We start from the raw sequence: 21,218 nt of genomic DNA on the forward strand, positions 1-21,218 counted from the left end.
CAAACCTCCAAACTAAACTCATTTCCTTTAACTGAACATAAACACCATAGAGTGTGTTTGTAGGCTATGGTGTGTCTGTTGCAAAGGACAAAAGAACCACACATTATAATATTATATTTACAAAGTATACCTGTTACACAATAGTTAGGGAAGCTATTTCCAAGGTTTTGTGTGTATTCGAACAGAAATCACAGCACTATATTAATGGTACAAAATGGCATGACTACAGATTGCAGAATCATTTGCAGGATAAGATATATTTATTACATATATGAATACAAACAGCCCAACAAAAATATAGCAAAGAAGTTAATGGTCTGTGTGTGGCAAAGATCCTTGGATGAAGAGATGCCAATGTGGCCAGACTGAAGAGACATAGGCAGCCTTCGAGCTCTGGAGAAATACTTCAACATGTAGTGAGACACGAATTGCACCACTCCCAAAAGCAAACAAAATAAACAGTTTAATGCCACAAAGACCAGCACTCCACGCCAGGTGTTAGATACAGGCTGTAGATATAAGAAAATTAAAACACAGTTAGAAAAATTACCACTACAACACACTATATGTGCCAAACTATTACCTATAAACCTTGCATGGATAAATAACCAGAGTTACGCCACATTTACATGGTCACAATTTAGCTAGCACATTATGACACTAGGGGACATCTACATACTACACCATTAATGCCTTTTGTGACTTAGCAAATACAATCGTCAAGTGTGTAAAGTCTGGACTGTCCAAAGTGTAGCAAACAATAAAAATAAGTTAAAAATAAACAAACATTAGCCTGTAGATGAAATCTAACATCCGCATCTGACATCCCAAAGAGGCTGACACGTGCCCTGAAGATGCGCTCCCTCGGACGGCGACGTCGGCGTAGTTGCTGGTTAGGACAGGGCACAGGAGCACGCCCCTCGTGATACATAATGTAGTGAAAGTCCAGGAGTGCCTGTATATGTTTGAAAAGGAAGAGGTCACAAACCAGCACTTAGGTGAAACTATTAGACTTTGCATTGTCTGACTTTGGCACAAATTACACAACCAATACTTACAATGGTGTCGTTATTCATGCTTTCGCTTAATGGTGTAAAAGGACCGTCCATAAGTAGATGAAAGTAATGTGGAAGGCGAGTTTGTATGTAAAAAAAAAAAGAAAAAAAACCATTAAAAACATATTTACATAAACAAACCCTATTTATTGTCCAAACACCATATAGTCATATTGAACCACCAAAGTGCTTGCAAGCGTGATACTTACCATCGCCATAGACCCTTTCACAAATCAGATTAGTTATATTGACCTTTATGTGCCATAGAAATGTGAAGGGAGTGAAACACTTAACACAGAGTGCTAATGTGTTTAAGGTAGGGGCAAAAAACACCACTTAAAAAAAAATTATTATAGCACTAGAAAATTATTCCAAAAACCATGGCCATTATTACTGCAAGGTGTTGTAACAAGGGGTATGCAAGAAACTATATTTGTTTTATACTTACCACACACACAAGATCGTCTTAAAATGGCACACAACAAGATTAGTCAAGATCCCAGCAGACCCAAATAGCTGTGGGGGAGGGTAAACAAGAAAGAAAAAAATAAAATAAAAAAATAGGGATAATATTGAAAGATTACACTACATTCTAGAGGACTGTATGCAGTTCCGCCTCCAAGTATACACAGTGGACTAAATATTAAAACTCCACAGCTAACCAAACACTTTTGCACTAACATTCAACATACAAACCACCAGCACAGTACATTAAGCCCTTTCTGCAACAACAGAGATTTCTTGCTCACCAACACACACACATCTTTAAACATACTTTAAAGTTACATCTTTAAACATAGTGCGTACTGAGCAAGGTACTGCAATAAACATCTGATAAAAAAAAACATTTGCCCATCTACACTCTACTTACCCTGATTTGTCAAACTCACAACAACACAGAACTGGTAGCAAGGTATTTTTAACTACCACTCTAATTAGGTAATTAAATGCCGGTGCGTACGCCGGAGAGTATGGTAAACAGAAATCATTAAGAGCTGACAGCTGCGTACCAATGAAACAATTTTGTTTTTGACTAAAAGTCATGCTGGCATGTAACCTAAGGTTCTTCATTGTACGGTGAGTCGATTTTTAAACTATTATTACAGATGTCAATAATGCGCTTCGCTTTTATTACTGTGCCAATAATAAAGAATAAATTGATTGGGCTATAATCATATTCCCTAAAAATCATTTACATGTATTGAATTAACATGTGGAAAATTAATGTGTGACACTATAGTGTAGTGGTTATGTATTCCACCCACCAGTACTAAGTGCAGGAGTTCGAGCCCACAGGTCAACCATAAGCACAGAGCCATTTACGAGGCTCCATTAAGCATACTCAGTAAAGTATAATAGGAATAAAAATACGCAAATGCTTGTAACATAGTGCAAGACACGCAATTTTTTCCTTTTTTTTTTAATTCCCCCTCAATTCTTAACATGGTCAAGTCTTTCAAAGTCCTGATGCGTTTGACAAGCATTTTGTAATTTTATGTGTGTGTATGTAGGGTTATGGTTTTTATAGCGCCTTATCCGTCATTCCGTTAACAATAAATGCAACCGGCCAGATTTGACAGACCTAAGACAGCGATTCAGCTGGCCGAAAAAGTTATTGTGCAGTTTGGTGTGTGTTTTCCTATCTGAAGTATACCTTAGTGGATAAAGAACTAACCTTGCAATGATAAGGTAATGAGTTTGACCCCCGATTCATGCGTGTATGTGACTTACCTTTGTTTATGTCAATGTTTGAGCGCATTTACTCTACTCTGTGACTTATGTAAGAGTGCTTTTGTATATGGTTTGATGTGTAATCTGCCTGTCATGTTGAACATTGTGATCACTTACAAGAGATGAAAGGAGTTGTAGCAAAAGACTTGATTGCAAAGACATAGTAAATCGATACTCCCAGAAGTAGAAAAAGAGAACACAAAAATGGTAGCAATATTATTATACTTTTGATTTGTATTAATGAACATGGATATAATTCCATATGCATACATTTTAACTCACCATATACCAGTTCCTACCATGTATAATATGTGAACATATTTGGAGTTTTAAACATCTTTCAAGGATACCCAACTTATTATATACCCTACGTATATAATAAGTTGTTGTCCTTAAAAGATGCTCATCTTTCATTGTTATTCTATTCTGCTTTAATCACTACTTGTACAGTGGCGTAGCAGATAGCCAAGGCACCTTTGAAGCTTGCAAACATGTGTTCAAGACCTCACTAATTCACTTGGGTCTTAGGGATTCTTAATTAGGGATTAAGGATATTTCCTTACAATATTTGTGTTGGTGATAAAACTTAGCCTGTGGTAATCGAACACTTCGTTTACAATAGCTAATAAAATGGGTGTAAATTCCTTGAAAAAGTGTACAGTTATTCTATGTGTATTTATTTTTAAATATATTGAAAAGCCACCATCAACAAGTGTCAAATCATCCATGTTGCATATTGAGACTAATGTTATTTGTTAGTTGCTGAGAATCCAAAGAGATTTGCAATCAATATTTATGATAAAGCAGAATGTTTGCCTAACAGTTTAACACAATTGATCAAATTAGCCATGGCACGTTGCACTCGATTCCAGCAGGCTCAATGAATGTGGAATGGAGTGTGCACTCCATTTTGGAAACTGTCATGAATGTGGAATGGAGTGTGCACTCCATTTTGGAAACTGTCATGAATGTGGAATGGAGTGTGCACTCCATTTTGGAAACTGTCATGAATGTGGAATGGAGTGTGCACTCCATTTTGGAAACTGTCATGAATGTGGAATGGAGTGTGCACTCCATTCCAGAAGCCTCAATGAATGTGGAAGGAGTGTGCACTCCATTTTGCAGCCGGAATGGATAGGGAGTGATAGTAGAAAATATATCTGCATAGCATACCAAACTGCAGTGTAGAGGGCCCATAAAAGCCAGGCCTCTTTACTGAAGAGGCAGCAAGCAGCATAGTGCACTATAATAAAAAAAAAAATATATTTTTTTTAAAAATTAAAAATCCTAATATTAATACGTGTGTTTGTTTAGCATAATTTTTTTCTTTTTTTTTCATACTGAGAGTATGCTTCTAAAGTCTTTTAACAGTTGTTTGCGCTAGGTTTTTTGGGTTTAAACATGACCCTGGCCGTTATTAACTTTTGGGAAAGATTTGAGACAGGAGTGACGTCAGTTTCACTCAACTGGAAAGAGGGAACGCCTACTGTTCTCAAGTGAATATGCATAACGCCTACTTTACTCAAATGTTGTCTCATCTCCGCCCAGTCCGCGCCTACTCTCCGCCCATTCCCACCCCTTTGTTCTCAAGTGGTCAGCAGCCATCTCAAATCTATTTGCGTTGTCTTTTGAGATTACGTTGACTTTGAGAGTAGTATCTGCCGTGATTGCGTAGCGTAACTGGCGTTTTGCGTAACGTAAGTGCCGTTTAGCGCATGCGCACAGCAAATTCGCAGATGCGTATGCGTTTGCGTACCTTGATGAATCGGGCCCAATGTCTTCTCTTTGTTTCCAACTTACCCAGATCTGAAGAGATGCAAGGAGCTCCTGGTAAGCAAGATGACAGCTCAAGTGTTAAGTGACAGATGGATGTCGGGCGGGCGTGATGATGTCACGCCTGACATCCACTGCGAGCGCGACGGAGGAGGAGACCAGGGAGGGAGCCGGATCGCCAGCTGACAGCATGGTAAGTATTTTCTTCTTTTCTTTTTCCAGTTTTTTTTTGGCTTCCTCCGATGGGCCCCCGGGCACCTGCCCATTGTGGCCTATGGGAAAGACGGCCCTGCATAGTATAACCTTCTCTAGACAGAGAGAGGTGTGGACCCACTTGCAGTCAGTTCTGCTTTAAGTTCACTGTACGTAAACATATAACCCATTCACACTTAGAAATAAAAATAATATTATTATGCTAAATTTTATATTTCTAATTATATTATAGTTTTGTAATTCAGCAACTGTTATTGATTTTATTATGTTTCCCTTTCCAGTCATGGACAGAAATTAGTTTTCTAGACACTTGAAAGCATCCAGATGGAAATTCATTAAAAGCAAAAAATTCAAACTGTGATCTGATGAGAAGAAACTGTGAAACAGACTCTTTTTTTTATTAAGGGAATTTCAAAACTCCTGGTTTTTGTGTCTAGGTCATTACCTTCTCCTTTGTCGCTTCCATTACTCACTTGGCAAAACATGTTGAACTAATATCATCTATAAGATAAAATTAGCTTGGTTTTTATTTGGTATTTTAGTAAACAATTCCCACTAATGGAAAACCATTGAATGTCACAGTTTATCTCTATCTCCGTCTGTTTACAAATTTTAACAACCTCATTGGAAAAAAAAGATTTGACTTCCACTAACTTCCAAATAAAATAGATTTTGTTCTCAATGTCTATGGGCTATTTGAACTTAAAGTAAAAGTAGAGAGGTTACAAAATTGTGTCCTTTTTTTCATTGCAATTTTGGATCCATATTGTATCCAGTCATTGATTGGGTGAGGGACAGCTATAACATTAGACAGTTGAATCTCTTCCATTTGGTATAGCTACATTTTCATGGCGTACATACATGCATTTCCGAATTGTACATGCGTACCAAAATGGTCCATGCTAAGATGCAACTAGATGCAGTTTTGAATCTAGGCAAAGCCATGTTGAAGGATGGGCTCACCTCTGAATACCAGTGTAACAATAAAGTTGCTGTCACGGTCACAAACAGGAGTACAGCTAGGAGTCACGAATATGGTGAAAACACTCTGTTTATTTGCAGAAAGGTATACATAGCAGGTAATTGAGAGCAGTAGTAAATACCAGGTGCAAGCAGATGCAGGAAATTATACCAATGTTCAGAAACCAGCAGGTAAGCAGCTAATGCAGGGAAGTATGAACAGGTTCCAAACAGGCATGAACCAGAGGCGCAAGGCAGGAGAAAGAATCCACAGGTTGCACAAGGATATGACATCACAGGATGGGACAACAATAACCAGCCCTATGTGCTGGGGGAAACAGGTTTAAATGGACCACACCCAGGTGCATGGAATGATTAGTGAACAGGAAGGTTAACCCCTAATGCACACAATAAAGCACAATACAATAATAGGACAAAAAGGCAGGAGCTGCCATGCAAAGCAGTATGTACTGCAAGGTGCTTGCAGGCAGATCCTGACAGTACCCCCCCCCCCCTTAGGGCGGATTCCAGACGCCCGATTACCAAAAATGTCTAAGTTCGTCGGAATCATAGTCCACAATAGGGGGCCTGGCAGAAAAGTCCTCGTCCATGGGCGGAAAGGCAAAGGAGACCATGCCAGATGGAAGCTGAAGCACTGCAGAACCTCCTTTCTTTTTCCGTCCTCTCCTTTTACGGGACTTCCTTGGAGTTGAGATCTGAACCAAGTGGGTGGAACACAAAGGTAGCTCTTGACCAGGTGAGATGGGTGGAACTGCTGACAATACAGAGGCCCCGTAACATGGCATAGCGGGAGGTGTTGGTGAAAACTTATTGATCACTGCCTCGACAAATAGTTGTAAGTCAGATAAAATGGGGTGATTAGACTCAACAAAAGGGTTTGCCCATTCCATAGCCTCTCCTCTAAAATGTGTTAACAAAAACAAAACTTGCCTCTTTGGGTCACTGGCAAGGCTAGGTACTGAGGGGAAATAAGAAGCACAAAACCTCAGTAGAGCACTAAATTGAGAAAGATGCCCCTCAAAGGTAGATGACAGCTCACACTTGGCACCCTTGGCAACGGATGGTTCGGACATGGCAGCAGGCTTGACAGAAGACCCGGACTGAGTGGCAGGCTTGACAGCAGGCCTGGACTGGGCGGCTGGCTTGGCAGCAGGCCCGGACTGGGCGGCTGGCTTGGCAGCAGGCCCGGACTGGGCGCCAGACTTGGGAGCAGGCCCGGACTGGGCGCCAGACTTGGGAGCAGGCCCGGACTGGGCGCCAGACTTGGGAGCAGGCCCGGACTGGGCGCCAGACTTGGGAGCAGGCCCGGACTGGGCGCCAGACTTGGGAGCAGGCCCGGACTGGGCGCCAGACTTGGGAGCAGGCCCGGACTGGGCGCCAGACTTGGAGGGGACAGCTCTGTGAGAAGCCTCGGAAGGGACAGCACTTTGAGAAGCCTGAGGGCAGACAGCACTTTGAGAAGCCTGTGGGCAGACAGCACTTTGAGAAGCCTGAGGGCAGACAGCACTTTGAGAAGCCTGAGGGCAGACAGCACCAAGTGGTAACTTGGGCTGGACTGCATGGACTGGCAACTCTTCTGGAGCAGACTGTAAGGGCAGCGCCCCCTCTGGAGAAAACTGTAAGGGCAGCGCCCCCTCTGGAGAAGGCTTTAAGGGCAGCGCCCCCTCTGGAACGGTCTTTAAGGGCAGCGCCCCCTCTGGAGAAGGCTGTAAGGGCAGCGCCCCCTCTGGAGAAGGCTGTAAGGGCAGCGCCCCCTCTGGAGAAGGCTGTAAGGGCAGCGCCCCCTCTGGAGAAGGCTGTAAGGGCAGCGCCCCCTCTGGAGCAGACTAAAAAGGGCAGCGCCCCCTCTGGAGCAGACTGGAAGGGCAGCGCCCCCTCTGGAGCAGACTAAAAAGGGCAGCGCCCCCTCTGGAGCAGACTAAAAAGGGCAGCGCCCCCTCTGGAGCAGACTGGAAGGGCAGCGCCCCCTCTGGAGCAGACTGAAAGGGCAGCGCCCCCTCTGGAGCAGACTAAAAAGGGCAGCGCCCCCTCTGGAGCAGACTGGAAGGGCAGCGCCCCCTCTGGAGCAGACTGGAAGGGCAGCGCCCCCTCTGGAGCAGACTGGAAGGGCAGCGCCCCCTCTGGAGCAGACTAAAAAGGGCAGCGCCCCCTCTGGAGCAGACTAAAAAGGGCAGCGCCCCCTCTGGAGCAGACTAAAAAGGGCAGCGCCCCCTCTGGAGCAGACTGGAAGGGCAGCGCCCCCTCTGGAGCAGACTGGAAGGGCAGCGCCCCCTCTGGAGCAGACTGGAAGGGCAGCGCCCCCTCTGGAGCAGACTGGAAGGGCAGCGCCCCCTCTGGAGCAGACTGGAAGGGCAGCGCCCCCTCTGGAGCAGACTAAAAAGGGCAGCGCCCCCTCTGGAGCAGACTAAAAAGGGCAGCGCCCCCTCTGGAGCAGACTAAAAAGGGCAGCGCCCCCTCTGGAGCAGACTAAAAATGGCAGCGCCCCCTCTGGAGCAGACTAAAAAGGGCAGCGCCCCCTCTGGAGCAGACTGGAAGGGCAGCGCCCCCTCTGGAGCAGACTGGAAGGGCAGCGCCCCCTCTGGAGCAGACTGGAAGGGCAGCGCCCCCTCTGGAGCAGACTGGAAGGGCAGCGCCCCCTCTGGAGCAGACTGGAAGGGCAGCGCCCCCTCTGGAGCAGACTGGAAGGGCAGCGCCCCCTCTGGAGCAGACTGGAAGGGCAGCGCCCCCTCTGGAGCAGACTAAAAAGGGCAGCGCCCCCTCTGGAGCAGACTGGAAGGGCAGCGCCCCCTCTGGAGCAGACTGGAAGGGCAGCGCCCCCTCTGGAGCAGACTGGAAGGGCAGCGCCCCCTCTGGAGCAGACTGGAAGGGCAGCGCCCCCTCTGGAGCAGACTGGAAGGGCAGCGCCCCCTCTGGAGCAGACTGGAAGGGCAGCGCCCCCTCTGGAGCAGACTAAAAAGGGCAGCGCCCCCTCTGGAGCAGACTGGAAGTCAGGAACAGAGACAGAGGCTGGAGACTCGGGACCGGACACAGAGGCAGGGGACTCGGGACCGGACACAGAGGCAGGGGACTCGGGACCGGAGACAGAGGCAGGGGACTCGGGACCGGAGACAGAGGCAGGGGACTCGGGACCGGAGACAGAGGCAGGGGACTCGGGACCGGAGACAGAGGCAGGGGACTCGGGACCGGAGACAGAGGCAGGGGACTCGGGACCGGAGACAGAGGCAGGGGACTCGGGACCGGAGACAGAGGCAGGGGACTCGGGACCGGAGACAGAGGCAGGGGACTCGGGACCGGAGACAGAGGCAGGGGACTCGGGACCGGAGACAGAGGCAGGGGACTCGGGACCGGAGACAGAGGCAGGGGACTCGGGACCGGAGACAGAGGCAGGGGACTCGGGACCGGAGACAGAGGCAGGGGACTCGGGACCGGAGACAGAGGCAGGGGACTCGGGACCGGAGACAGAGGCTGGCACCTCGGCACGGGAGACAGAGGCTGGCACCTCGGCACGGGAGACAGAGGCTGGCACATCGGCACGGGAGACAGAGGCTGGCACCTCGGCACGGGAGACAGAGGCTGGCAACTCGGCACGGGAGACAGAGGCTGGCACCTCGGCACGGGAGACAGAGGCTGGCACCTCGGCACGGGAGACAGAGGCTGGCACCTCGGCACGGGAGACAGAGGCTGGCACCTCGGCACGGGAGACAGAGGCTGGCACCTCGGCACGGGAGACAGAGGCTGGCACCTCGGCACAGGCGGCTGGTGCTGGCGCATCAGGACAGGCGGCTGGTGCTGGCGCCTCAGGACAGGCGGCTGGAGCTGGCAGATTGGGTCTCTTCCCAGAGAACAGAAATGGTGGAGCAAAAATAATTTTGGAATGTGGAGAGGAAATAACAGGAGATGGTTCAGTAAGCTGACGTGGTCTACAGACAGGACAGTCCTGCAAGAAATGTGCATTGCTGGCACAGTAGAGACACAACTTGTATGTTATCCTGCGCCGCCGTTCCTCTTCGGTCAGATGGGGGCGTGGACCACCTGTGTACTGAGAATTTGTTACCCCATAGTTCATAGAAAACAGCAAATTTGTAGAAGTATTTTTAAGAGGTGCTGTTTGCACAGGTTCATCAGCAGAGAAGGTGGATTGAGACAGCTCAGCAGCTTCTGAATTAAGAGAGGCAGAATCTGACAGTCTCCTGAGTGGGTCCACAAGTAAAGAGGAAAATCTAGCAAGCTGAGAACGTAGCAATATAATGTCCATCTGTAAAGTTTGTAGCAGTGGTAATTCCATGATTGGTGAAACAGACATGTTGCAAAAAACAAATGAAAACTTGATTGCAGCAAAAAGGTCCCAGAATAAAACCAAACTTTCACCTGACTCCAAAGCTGTTTTGTGGGCTGGTTATACTGTCACGGTAACAAACAGGAGTACAACTAGGAGTCACGAATATGGTGAAAACACTCTGTTTATTTGCAGAAAGGTATACATAGCAGATAATTGAGAGCAGTAGTAAATACCAGGTGCAAGCAGATGCAGGAAATTATACCAATGTTCAGAAACCAGCAGGTAAGCAGCTAATGCAGGGAAGTATGAACAGGTTTCAAACAGGCATGAACCAGAGGAGCAAGGCAGGAAGAAGAATCCACCGGTTGCACAAGGATATGACATCACAGGATGGGACAACAATAACCAGCCCTGTGTGCTGGGGGGGGGAAACAGGTTTAAATGGACCACACCCAGGTGCATGGAATGGTTAGTGAACAGGAAGGTTAACCCCTAATGCACACAATAAAGCACAATACAATAATAGGACAAAAAGGCAGGAGCTGCCATGCAAAGCAGTATGTACTGCAAGGGGCTTGCAGGCAGATCCTGACAGTTGCCCAGTATTTGTGTGGTACAAGAAAAGAAAGGCAGAATTTTCCCTGCATGCAAACAGGTTTAATTTCAGACATTGCATCGAAAGTTTAATTTACTCAAAGTGCACCATGAACTTTGCTTCCTAAAAATTATGTACAAACATTTAATGTAGGGTTTATTATACATTTTCTTGTAGAAACTTTAATACATTATGTCAACAGTTGGAAAGTTTGCTACATCTTGCACATCAGTAGGGGGCAGTTGTTTTAATTATCCTGAATGTTTTCAAAATTGCCTTTTGCTCAATAGAAACAATAAAAGAATATAGTGTGATAGAATTTGCAAATGAACGTGCACCCTTATCACAGTCGCACATGTTCTAATTACGCTAACCGATCACACTCCTACAACTTTACACATGCATATAAACATGACCATATGTGATCTTGGAATACTGTGATAACCTTATAAACATATGGAGCTAGAGCAGATTCTTAACATATTTGAATGACTATTGAAGGTCACCAATCATTATGACAATGCTCTCTCTCTCTCTCTCTCTCTCCCCCCCCCCTCTCTCTCTCTCTCTCTCTCTCTATATATATATATATATACATTGTTGTAAAAAAAATTAAAGTAATATTTTATAAATGCAATGAGAGCAATCATACTTCGTAGGATGAAAAAAAAGTAATTGCACTTGTACATATGTATAATATCTTATTTGATATCACTTCTTACACATAATCAATATATTGCAACATATTTAAAGTTTCAAAATGATAAAAAATAGACTGCTTCTAGATTTAAAAAAAAAAACAGTGCCTGGGAGAACATTTTACTCCCCTGTATTAAGGTAGTAAACATGCACAATGGTTAATCCTGGCTAAATGTTGTAATATCATAGCCCCAATATTGCAGCGCATGGGCCCAACAACAAACACACTGCCTAATGATAGCTATGGCACTGGAAAGGGGCAGAATTTAGTAGCCAAAGAGGTATTGTTAGCGCATATGTCAACCCAGACCTTATCTCTCTGGTACCTTGGGGTGCCTGCCACCTGAGCAGTCTCCATAGTCAGCGAAAAAATCTGTATGCTTTGACATAGCTAGACCATTTTACTTTCAGTTTCTTTGTAATCTTCATGCAAGCTTCTTGTACGAAAAAGTGTTCAGTGCAGCCAACTCAATAAATATGAGAAGTGGAACTGTAGTTTTTTCAAAGATGAATAAGCGTTAGATGCCCCAGTATGTTCCTATTGCCAAATTTTCCTGATAATAAAGATGCTGTGTATCTGCTATTGTAATGATATCCAACACTACCATTACTTATTTTCAGTCTTACCACATGTTTTTTATAATTAGCTATAACCATTCATATTACGGATACTGTTTCATTATTTGATGATGGGATATTGACAAAGTTTGTGTAATCTCAGTAATAGTGAAATATTGCCTTGATTCATTTTGATTTATAAAACTTCCTTCCATTTTCTTCCTTACCCTTGCTTTTTTCTATACTGTCCTTATTCCACTCCTCCCCGTCCTTCCACTCCCTGGAGGACTGTGTTAGAGTATTTCTGCAGTGTGACAATATATGGGAGGAATAAATAATGGCTTCTGACATTGTGGACCTGATTCATTTTTGGACGGAACTTGTGTATAATAAATGAGCATGGAATGTGAGCATAGTTCCAACCGTATTCAAATCCAAGCAGATCTCAAGATACTTTTCAATTTTAATCTGGGTATAAACGTTACTTGCTGTATGTAGACAGACAGAACAGAGTGCAGGATATGCACATGCATATGTGCAATATAAAATCTCATCAGAATGCAGGCAAAAAAATATTTTCGAAAACAAATGAACAACTCGTAATACTGTAATCAATAATAAAAATAATTGTATTTTTATTTTGTTTAACAGCAAAATTTTTATAGCCTATCTTACTTGCATACACATAGTCTATGCTATCTAGTGGTACACATACGTGTAGTTTTTAATACAAAGACTATGCCGTGCCAGTCATCATTATCAGTTAACACTTACCTGCCCTGTAGGTGGTGCAAATGATAGGGCTAAAAAGCACGTACTTAAGAGTGAAACCAGGACTTGAATCGACCTTGTCTACGTTGGCACGTCCTCAGAATGCGCTTACTGTACATGGCCTAAGTCCATCCTCCCCTTCCCTCCCTTATTCTACCCTTCAAGTCATAGGCAGTTGTGAGTGTCATTTGCATTCAGACATGTATTGTAAGCAATTGCATTCATTGGTGTAAGGTCCATTTCTGAGCATGCGCAGAGCTAGCTCACGAAAGATATAGCACGCAAAGGGAATTATGTCCGAAGATGAATCAGTCCTTGTATCTTCTTACTTTTATGTAAAGAAGACACTTTGACTAAATCTATGCAATTTTGTAAAATACAATATGAGTCAAATAGTACATACAAATAGTCCATTGAAAAATTTCACTTTCCATCCTTTTAGCTGATGTGCAGGATCAGCAATTTTGAAAGATGAACGCAAAAGTGCATGTCTTGCACTTTTGAGTCTTGCAAGTGAAATTATCATCACCAAGTACTTCATATTAGCAATTTTAGTTGTCTGCCATCATTAATTCATGTTTAAAAAATGTTCTCTACATATATAACTTGTTTGCTTGATAGAACTCCTGAAAGTACGAGGACGTCAAGGTTGCCTTTATTTAAAATGCAAAATCCATAGGATTACACACAGCATTTCATTTTCATGATCTTTGAAGACTATGGTTGAAATATTCTTCAAACACATTGTATGGTCATACCAAGATGGATCAGGAACAGATGCACTTAATATCTTCATATAAATGTTTAAAGCATGATTCAAAATGTTAATTATTTGCTTATTATTTAAATGTGCAATAATTTATATTCCTTTTTTTAAAAAATAAATTTGCACTGTGCATTATTAGTGACTTATTTGCACCTAAATGAAATAAAAGCTTAGTTACTGAAAAAGTACTGATTCACACCACTTTCGAGGAACAGCAAAGTCCAGGTCAATTTGTGAGGCTAAACAGCCATGTGAGGTCCTGAATAAATTGCAACAGTCACTATTTGTAGTCAATTTTTTTTTTACTGTAAATTACAAATATGGTTGACTCACAAGGTATTATTATTATCATAGATTTGTAAGGCACCACAATGCCCCGCAGCGACCTACAGTAGGGAAAACAGGGTAGGCAAAATAAACATGGACATGAAAACAAAGGCTATGAAAGACACTGCTCCTTAGAGAGGTTACATTCTAAGTGGAAGAGGACACAGCTGAAACAAGAGGAGCGAGTGTGGCTTAAAGTGGAGATTGGGACAGCTGTGAGGGTGTGAATAGTGTTATCGGGGGATAAGGTCACCTCTAAAAAAGAGCATCTAAAGATTTGAAGGATTTGGGAAAGCCTGATCGAGCGTGGTAGGAAATGCTATAAGTGGGGAGCAGTACGGGAGAAGTCTTGTGCGTGCGACTGAGAGGTGGTTACCAGAGACGAGACAAGGCTGAGGTCAGAGGTAGATCTATGAGGGTTGGAGGGAGAGTATTTTGATATGATATTTGAGATATATGCAGGGGTAGTGTTGTTGAGGGCTTTGTGGGTAAGGGTGAGTAAATTTGATTCTAGAGGACACAGGAAGCCAGTGTAGAGATTTGCAAAGATGTGGAGCAGTGAGAGAGGAAGTTCAGTCTTGCAGTAGAATTTATGGTGGATTGAAGTGTGTATATATGGGTGTCAGAAATGCCAGATAGCAGGAGTTGCATTAGTCAAGACGGGAGATGATGAGAGAATGGAAAAGAGTTTTGGTAGCATGTTGAGTAAGAAAAAGGCGTATTCTGGCAATGTATTAAAGGTGGAGTCGACAGGACAAGCTATTGCTTATACATTGAGTATGAATAAGCAGATTTTATCTCCTATTAGATATTATCTAATAACAAGATTTAGATTAACAATATATTTTTATTTTTGCTAAAAATAAATTCATTTTTTAAGTGTAAATAAAATCCAATTCTTTTCTAGACTCATGTCATAGTAATTAGTGCCAGCTTATCTGGTGAGTAGTACACATGTAAAATATACAGTAAATACAAATACTGAGAATTACTTTCAGCATACAAAACAAGTGAAGTAGTTCTGTGCAGTTGTCTATACATACAGAATAGGTGCAGATGCTAAAACAATATTTTGCAACTCAATCTGTAGTATAATTTAGTGTTGTAGAACATTATAGCATAGAAAAACTTGCTAGTTTCCCCTGCTAAAAAAGTTCTGAACACTTTGAAATAAAGTGATATTTAAAAACATGAAAAACTAATACAATTAAAAAATTTCAATAAAATAAATATAAATACAATTCATCTGGTTGTTTGCATCTTCCTGAGGGTATCTCAAATCTGCCATGGTCCTCCATGTATTGAGTTGTTATGTAGGCAGACAGTACCCCTGGTATTCAGAGGTCAAGGAGGAGATGGTGGAAAGGGATAGTTCAGAGTGTTGGTTATAAAAAAAGAGGTCAGTCCATGGAGATGCTGATAGCGGGAAAAGGTACTTCAAAGGGGTGGAAATGATGGAGGACACGATTGAGAAGGTGGTGTTAGTGGGAGAACAGGGATGATGTGGTGGATGATTGGGCTTTAACATGTATTTAAATATACAAAATTATCAAATGCTGGTTAGGCAGATTCTGATTCATACAGGCTTTAACTTGTATTATGTTAGGTTGGTGTGAGTGCAAAGTATAATGTTACTCAGCCAGATCTGCATGCCAAAGTGGCCATCATGGGTTCCGGACATAAACTCAGTGAGAGAGGGAAGTCACCGCTGCCCCTTCTCACTACTGCAAACAGGGTCACTAACACTGACATAACTGCTCTTTTAAAAGAACAAGAGCTATTAACAGGTTGTTACATAAGCTATACCACCTGCATATCAATCTTTTCAGAGCTGCGAGCAAAATTAAATACCACATTCTACAAGCCCCGAACACACTAAAGGGTTGAAGAGACAAGTAAAAGAGCCTCTATAAACATCATTCTTGTTTTTTATTTACCATCCCTTCCCTGTTTTTAATATCAGCATATTTCTTGCAGCAGTCCACCTTCATGAACACCCCACTCCCCATTGACCAATTCTCTGTACACACCTCCTTTACTTATCAACAGCCTTCACAGATACTTCTCAGCTCCTCAACTTTTATAATCTAATATTCCCATTCCTCTCCTATTTCACCCTACCTACTGTCACGGTTTGGTATTTTGGACTCTGGATCTGTTCATAGGTGTTGTGGGAACAGATCCTCGGGGAGTGAGAATATGGTAATACACTGGTAAGTGGTAATGATAGCCTGAGGTTCAAATAGATGCCAGATGCAGGATAAAAGTACAATCAGAGGTTTAATGATGACTGGATGAATATACAGGAAAGTCTTGATATATGTATATATATATATACACACACTAGGAGCGTAGTACAAGGTGGGCGGAGCCACCGGCAATATCACATGTAATATGAACAATCCGCATATAGTTATATATGGTTTTGAATGCACAGCCCAGCAATAAGGTGGAAAGAATAAGGCAGCAGGTAAATGGTATCACAGTTGAGCAGCCCACATCAGAGGAGAGATTAACTGTCCAGGTAGCAGTATATGCACAATAGATGCGGCAGTAATCAGGAACCAAATAATGCCTTAATGCTTTCAATAATACATGAACAGTTCAGCCAGAGAAAAGAACAACAAGCAGCTTGATGATACGACCTGTGGAGTGTCATACAGCTGAGATAGTTGCAGCATGAGCTGAGTAGTCTGTGGAATAGTACACAGCAGAGACAGTTGCAGTTTGATCTGTATGGTCTTTAACAGCAACACAATCAGCTTGATGATACGACCTGTGGAGTGTCATACAGCAGAGATAGTTGCAGCATGAACTGAATAGTCTGTGGAGTAGTATACAGCAGAGACAGTTGCAGTTTGATCTGTATGGTCTTTAACAGCAACACAGCAAGGCACTGACGATCCAGGTGAGAGCTCACAGAGTAGGTAGGAACCTAATCAGACTGGTAACATGATCAACAGGCCCAGAGGAAAGAAAGGAAGTGCCTTTTCAAGTCTGGAGCCAACGCAGGAGCCAATAGGAATCTAATTAGAAGTAGACAGGTAATCAGTCTGCACCTGTGCAGATCAGAACTTGGAGGTTTGAAATCTGTTAATGAGACACCTGTGAGTGTCTCAGTCTTTGTCTGTGGAAGCCAAATGAGCAGCGTGTGACAGTACCCCCCCTTTTAAAGGTGGGCACCGCACACCTAGGATTCGGCTTAGAAGGAAAGTTCTTGTGAAAGTTCTTAACCAAAACTGGAGCATGAACATCCGCAGCACGGATCCAGGAACGTTCCTCAGGACCAAACCCTTTCCAGTCTACTAAATACTTCAAACTTCCTTTAGAGATTTTTGAATCCAATATTTGTTTGACCTCGAATTCTTGATCCAAGTGAACTTTAGGTGCTGTAGAAGAAGTATGGGTAGACGAAAAACGGTTAATGATCAATGGTTTCAACAAGGAGACATGAAACGAATTGGAGATCCGAAGAGCAGCTGGTAAAGATAATTTCACAGAAGCTGGATTAATAATTTTTGAAATAGTATAAGGACCAATAAAGCGAGGAGCAAACTTCATACAAGGAGTCTTGAGACGGATATTCTTTGTAGAGAGCCATACTCTATCACCTATCTTGAAGGCAGGTGCGGCCCGACGTTTTCTATCCGCCGCAAACTTGTAACGTTTGGAAGATTTCTTAAGGCAGCTCCTCACTTGATTCCAGATAGAAACAAATCTCCGTTGAACGAGATTAACAGCAGGAACCTGGGTGGGCGGGAGGGAAGTAAACTTGGGAAAGGATGGATGAATCCCATACACAATGGAAAATGGTGATGCAGAAGTTGACTCATGAAGGGCATTATTATGCACAAACTCTGCCCAAGGTAGAAGATCCACCCAATCGTCCTGATTGGCAGCGGAGAACATTCTAATAAAAGTCTCTAAATCTTGGTTTACACGTTCAGTCTGTCCATTAGACTGGGGATGGTAGGATGATGAGAAGTTTAATTGGATACCAAGAATTTTACACAAGGCTCGCCAAAACTTAGATACGAACTGAACTCCACGATCTGACACAATTTCTGCGGGACAGCCATGCAACCGGAATATCTCTTTAACGAAATATGTGGCAAGAACAGATGACGATGGTAGGCCAATAAGTGGAATAAAATGAGCCATTTTTGAGAACCGATCTACCACAACCCAGATGGTATTATATTTTTTGCTAAGGGGTAGGTCGGTGATAAAGTCCATGCTCAAATGGGTCCATGGTCTGTCCGGAATAGGAAGTGGGATTAATTGTCCAGCAGGAGATTGGCGAGATGACTTGTGTTGACTGCAAATTTCACAGGAAGCAACAAAGTCCTTAACATCACGATGAAATTTTGGCCACCAATAATTACGGGAGACCAACTCAATGGTTTTACGTATACCAGTATGGCCAGCAAAATGAGTAGAGTGGAACCAAGTCAACAGTTTCTTTCGTAAATCCGTTGGTACAAAAGTCTTCCCAGGTGGTGGTGTACAGGCAGGAGACAAAGTAGAAGTAAATATACACTTGGGATCTAGTATAGGATAAGGTTTCACCTCTTCGGTCTTGGAATCACAGGAAAAGGCTCGGGAAAGAGCATCTGCACGTTTATTCTTCTCACCAGGTTTGAATGTAATTCGAATATTGAAGCGAGAGAAAAAGAGAGACCACCTAGCTTGTCTAGGATTTAAGCATTGAGCGGATTGCAGATATAATAGGTTTTTATGATCCGTAAAGATGGTAACTGGGAATTTAGCTCCCTCTAGGAGATAACGCCATTCCTCCAATGCTATTTTTATGGCCAGTAACTCTTTATCGCCGATGGCGTAATTCTTCTCTGCAGGTAAAAATCTTCTGGAGAAGAATGCACAGGGATGGAACTGGTTAAGATGAGACTTCTGAGATAACACAGCCCCTACTCCCACACTTGAAGCATCAATCTCGAGGAAGAATGGCAAAGACATGTTAGGTTGTTGAAGTATAGGTGCCGAGGAGAATGCTTCTTTTAGAAATTCGAAAGCCTTTAAGGCCTCTGGCGGCCAGGATTTGGGATTGGCACCCTTCCGGGTGAGAGACACAATGGGTGCCACTATAGTTGAGTATCCCTTGATAAAACGTCTATAATAATTAGAGAACCCCAAGAAGCGTTGCACAGGCTTCAATCCTAAGGGAAGAGGCCACTCGAGTATAGCTCGAACCTTCTCTGGGTCCATCTCTAATCTTGAGCCTGAGACAATGTAGCCAAGGAATGACATTTGGGACTTTTCAAATAAGCATTTCTCTAGCTTGCAAAAAAGTTGATTCTTACGAAGACGTGAAAGAACCTCTGCCACTTGAAGGCGGTGAGAATGAATGTCCTGGGAGAAGATCAAAATGTCATCCAAATATACAACGACACAATCATAGAGGAGGTCTCTGAAGATTTCGTTCACAAAACCTTGAAACACCGCAGGGGCATTGCACAAACCGAAAGGCATCACTAGGTATTCGTAGTGGCCGTCGCGAGTATTGAACGCTGTTTTCCATTCATCGCCGGCTTTAATTCGGATGAGGTTATAAGCTCCTCTGAGATCTAGTTTTGTGAAAATCTTCGCCCCCTTTATACGGTCGAATAGTTCGGTGACGAGAGGAATGGGGTACCGGTTCTTAATGGTGATGGCATTAAGACCTCTGTAGTCAATACATGGGCGAAGGGACCCATCCTTCTTTTTAACAAAAAAGAAACCGGCCCCAGCAGGAGAAGATGAAGGTCTAATGAATCCACGAAGAAGATTTTCTTGGACGTATTCGGACATGGCTTGAGTCTCTGGCAAGGATAAAGGATACACACGACCTCGCGGAGGGATTTGATCAGGCAACAGATCAATAGGACAATCCCATGTTCGGTGAGGAGGAAGCTGTTCAGATCTGGCCTTGTCGAACACATCCCGAAAAGACAGATACTGACTTGGAAGGCAGTTGGATTGAGATTCAGACGAGAAGCTAGTAGAGGCCAGTGGATGAACACGTGAAAGACAATTTTTAAAGCAATTAGAACTCCAGGATAACACTTGTGAAGTGGTCCAATCCATCTGAGGAGAGTGTTGTTGGAGCCAGGGTAATCCCAGAATGACAGGACTAGTAGAAGATGGCAAAACATGGAAGGATATCATCTCTTTATGTAATGCTCCTATTTGTAGAAGAATAGGCAGAGTGCATTTTTTGACGAGACCATTGGAGATACGAAATCCATCAATTGCAGAAATAGATACAGGATGCTCTAGGAAGGATACGGGTAAGGACCCTTGGGACACGAGAGAAGAAGAAATAAAGTTCCCAGCAGCTCCTGAATCCAGCAAGGCATAGGAGTGAACAGGGCCAGAAGGGCCATATAATATAATTGGAAACGAGCACACAGTGGGTAACGATGATTGAGGAGAAGATTTGACATTGCCTAATTTGACTTCTCCGGAACAAATTAGGCTTTGGTGTTTCCCGATTTCTTGGGACACTTATTAAAGATATGCCCTGGATCGGCACAGTAAATACATAATTTATTTTTAAATCTTCGATCGCGCTCCTCCGGAGTCAAGCGCGATCGTTCCGATTGCATTGATTCCTCTCCAGAAGCTGGAGAGAGATAGCGAGTTAATGTTCTGGATACAGAACGACGGGAGTTATCCTTTTCAGCGGCTCTTTCTCTGAAATGTAGATCCACTCTGTTACACAAAGAAATTAAAGCATCCAAAGTAGCAGGTAGTTCCTGGGGGGCAAGAGCATCCTTGATTTTATCAGATAAGCCGTGCCAGAAAGTAGCCACTAGAGCATCATTATTCCAACGTAGTTCTGATGATAAAGTGTGGAAGGAGATCACATATTGCGCCACTGATCGTGACCCTTGACGAAGCCTGAGAATACTTGAAGCTGCAGATGTAACACGACCAGGTTCATCAAAAATTTTACGGAATGTGACTATAAAGGCAGAGCTGTCGGACAGGAGAGGATCATCACGCTCCCAGAGGGGGGAGGCCCAGGCCAAAGCCTGGCCAGACAATAATGATATTATGTAAGCAACTCTTATTCTTTGAGTAGGAAAGTTCTGAGGTTGTAATTCGAATTGAATCGAACACTGATTGAGGAAACCTCTACAGGCTTTAGGGTCGCCATCAAACTTAGCAGGAGACGGAATCCGGAGAGTAGAATGAGAATTACTGGGTAGCTCTGGTGCAGGTGGTTCCGATGGAGGGGCCAGTGGAAGAAGTGAGGATATAGCAGATTGAATAGAATCCACTCTAGAGGCCAATGTCTGGAAACATTGAAGGAGTTGGTGTTGAATTTCATCCTGTTGTTCTATCCTATGGAGTAACAGCCGCAGAGTCTGTTTAGCCGGCGGTTCCCCAGGGGAGTCCATTGTGGCCTGTTGATACTGTCACGGTTTGGTATTTTGGACTCTGGATCTGTTCATAGGTGTTGTGGGA

The 21,218-nt window shown here is 43.5% G+C and overlaps 1 long non-coding RNA gene across 1 annotated transcript; it reads right to left on the reverse strand.

Annotated features, from left to right (window-relative positions):
• Positions 1-944: 944 nt before the first annotated feature.
• LOC142150002 (uncharacterized) lies at positions 945-1,765 on the reverse strand. Its single transcript, XR_012690962.1, has 3 exons — positions 1,504-1,765; positions 1,059-1,083; positions 945-955 (listed from the first exon to the last, which is right to left on the reverse strand). It is a non-coding gene; the product is annotated as an uncharacterized LOC142150002 (long non-coding RNA).
• Positions 1,766-21,218: the final 19,453 nt, after the last annotated feature.

Source organism: Mixophyes fleayi, chromosome 4 (genome assembly GCF_038048845.1).
Source record: "Mixophyes fleayi isolate aMixFle1 chromosome 4, aMixFle1.hap1, whole genome shotgun sequence".
Taxonomy (NCBI): domain Eukaryota; kingdom Metazoa; phylum Chordata; class Amphibia; order Anura; family Limnodynastidae; genus Mixophyes; species Mixophyes fleayi.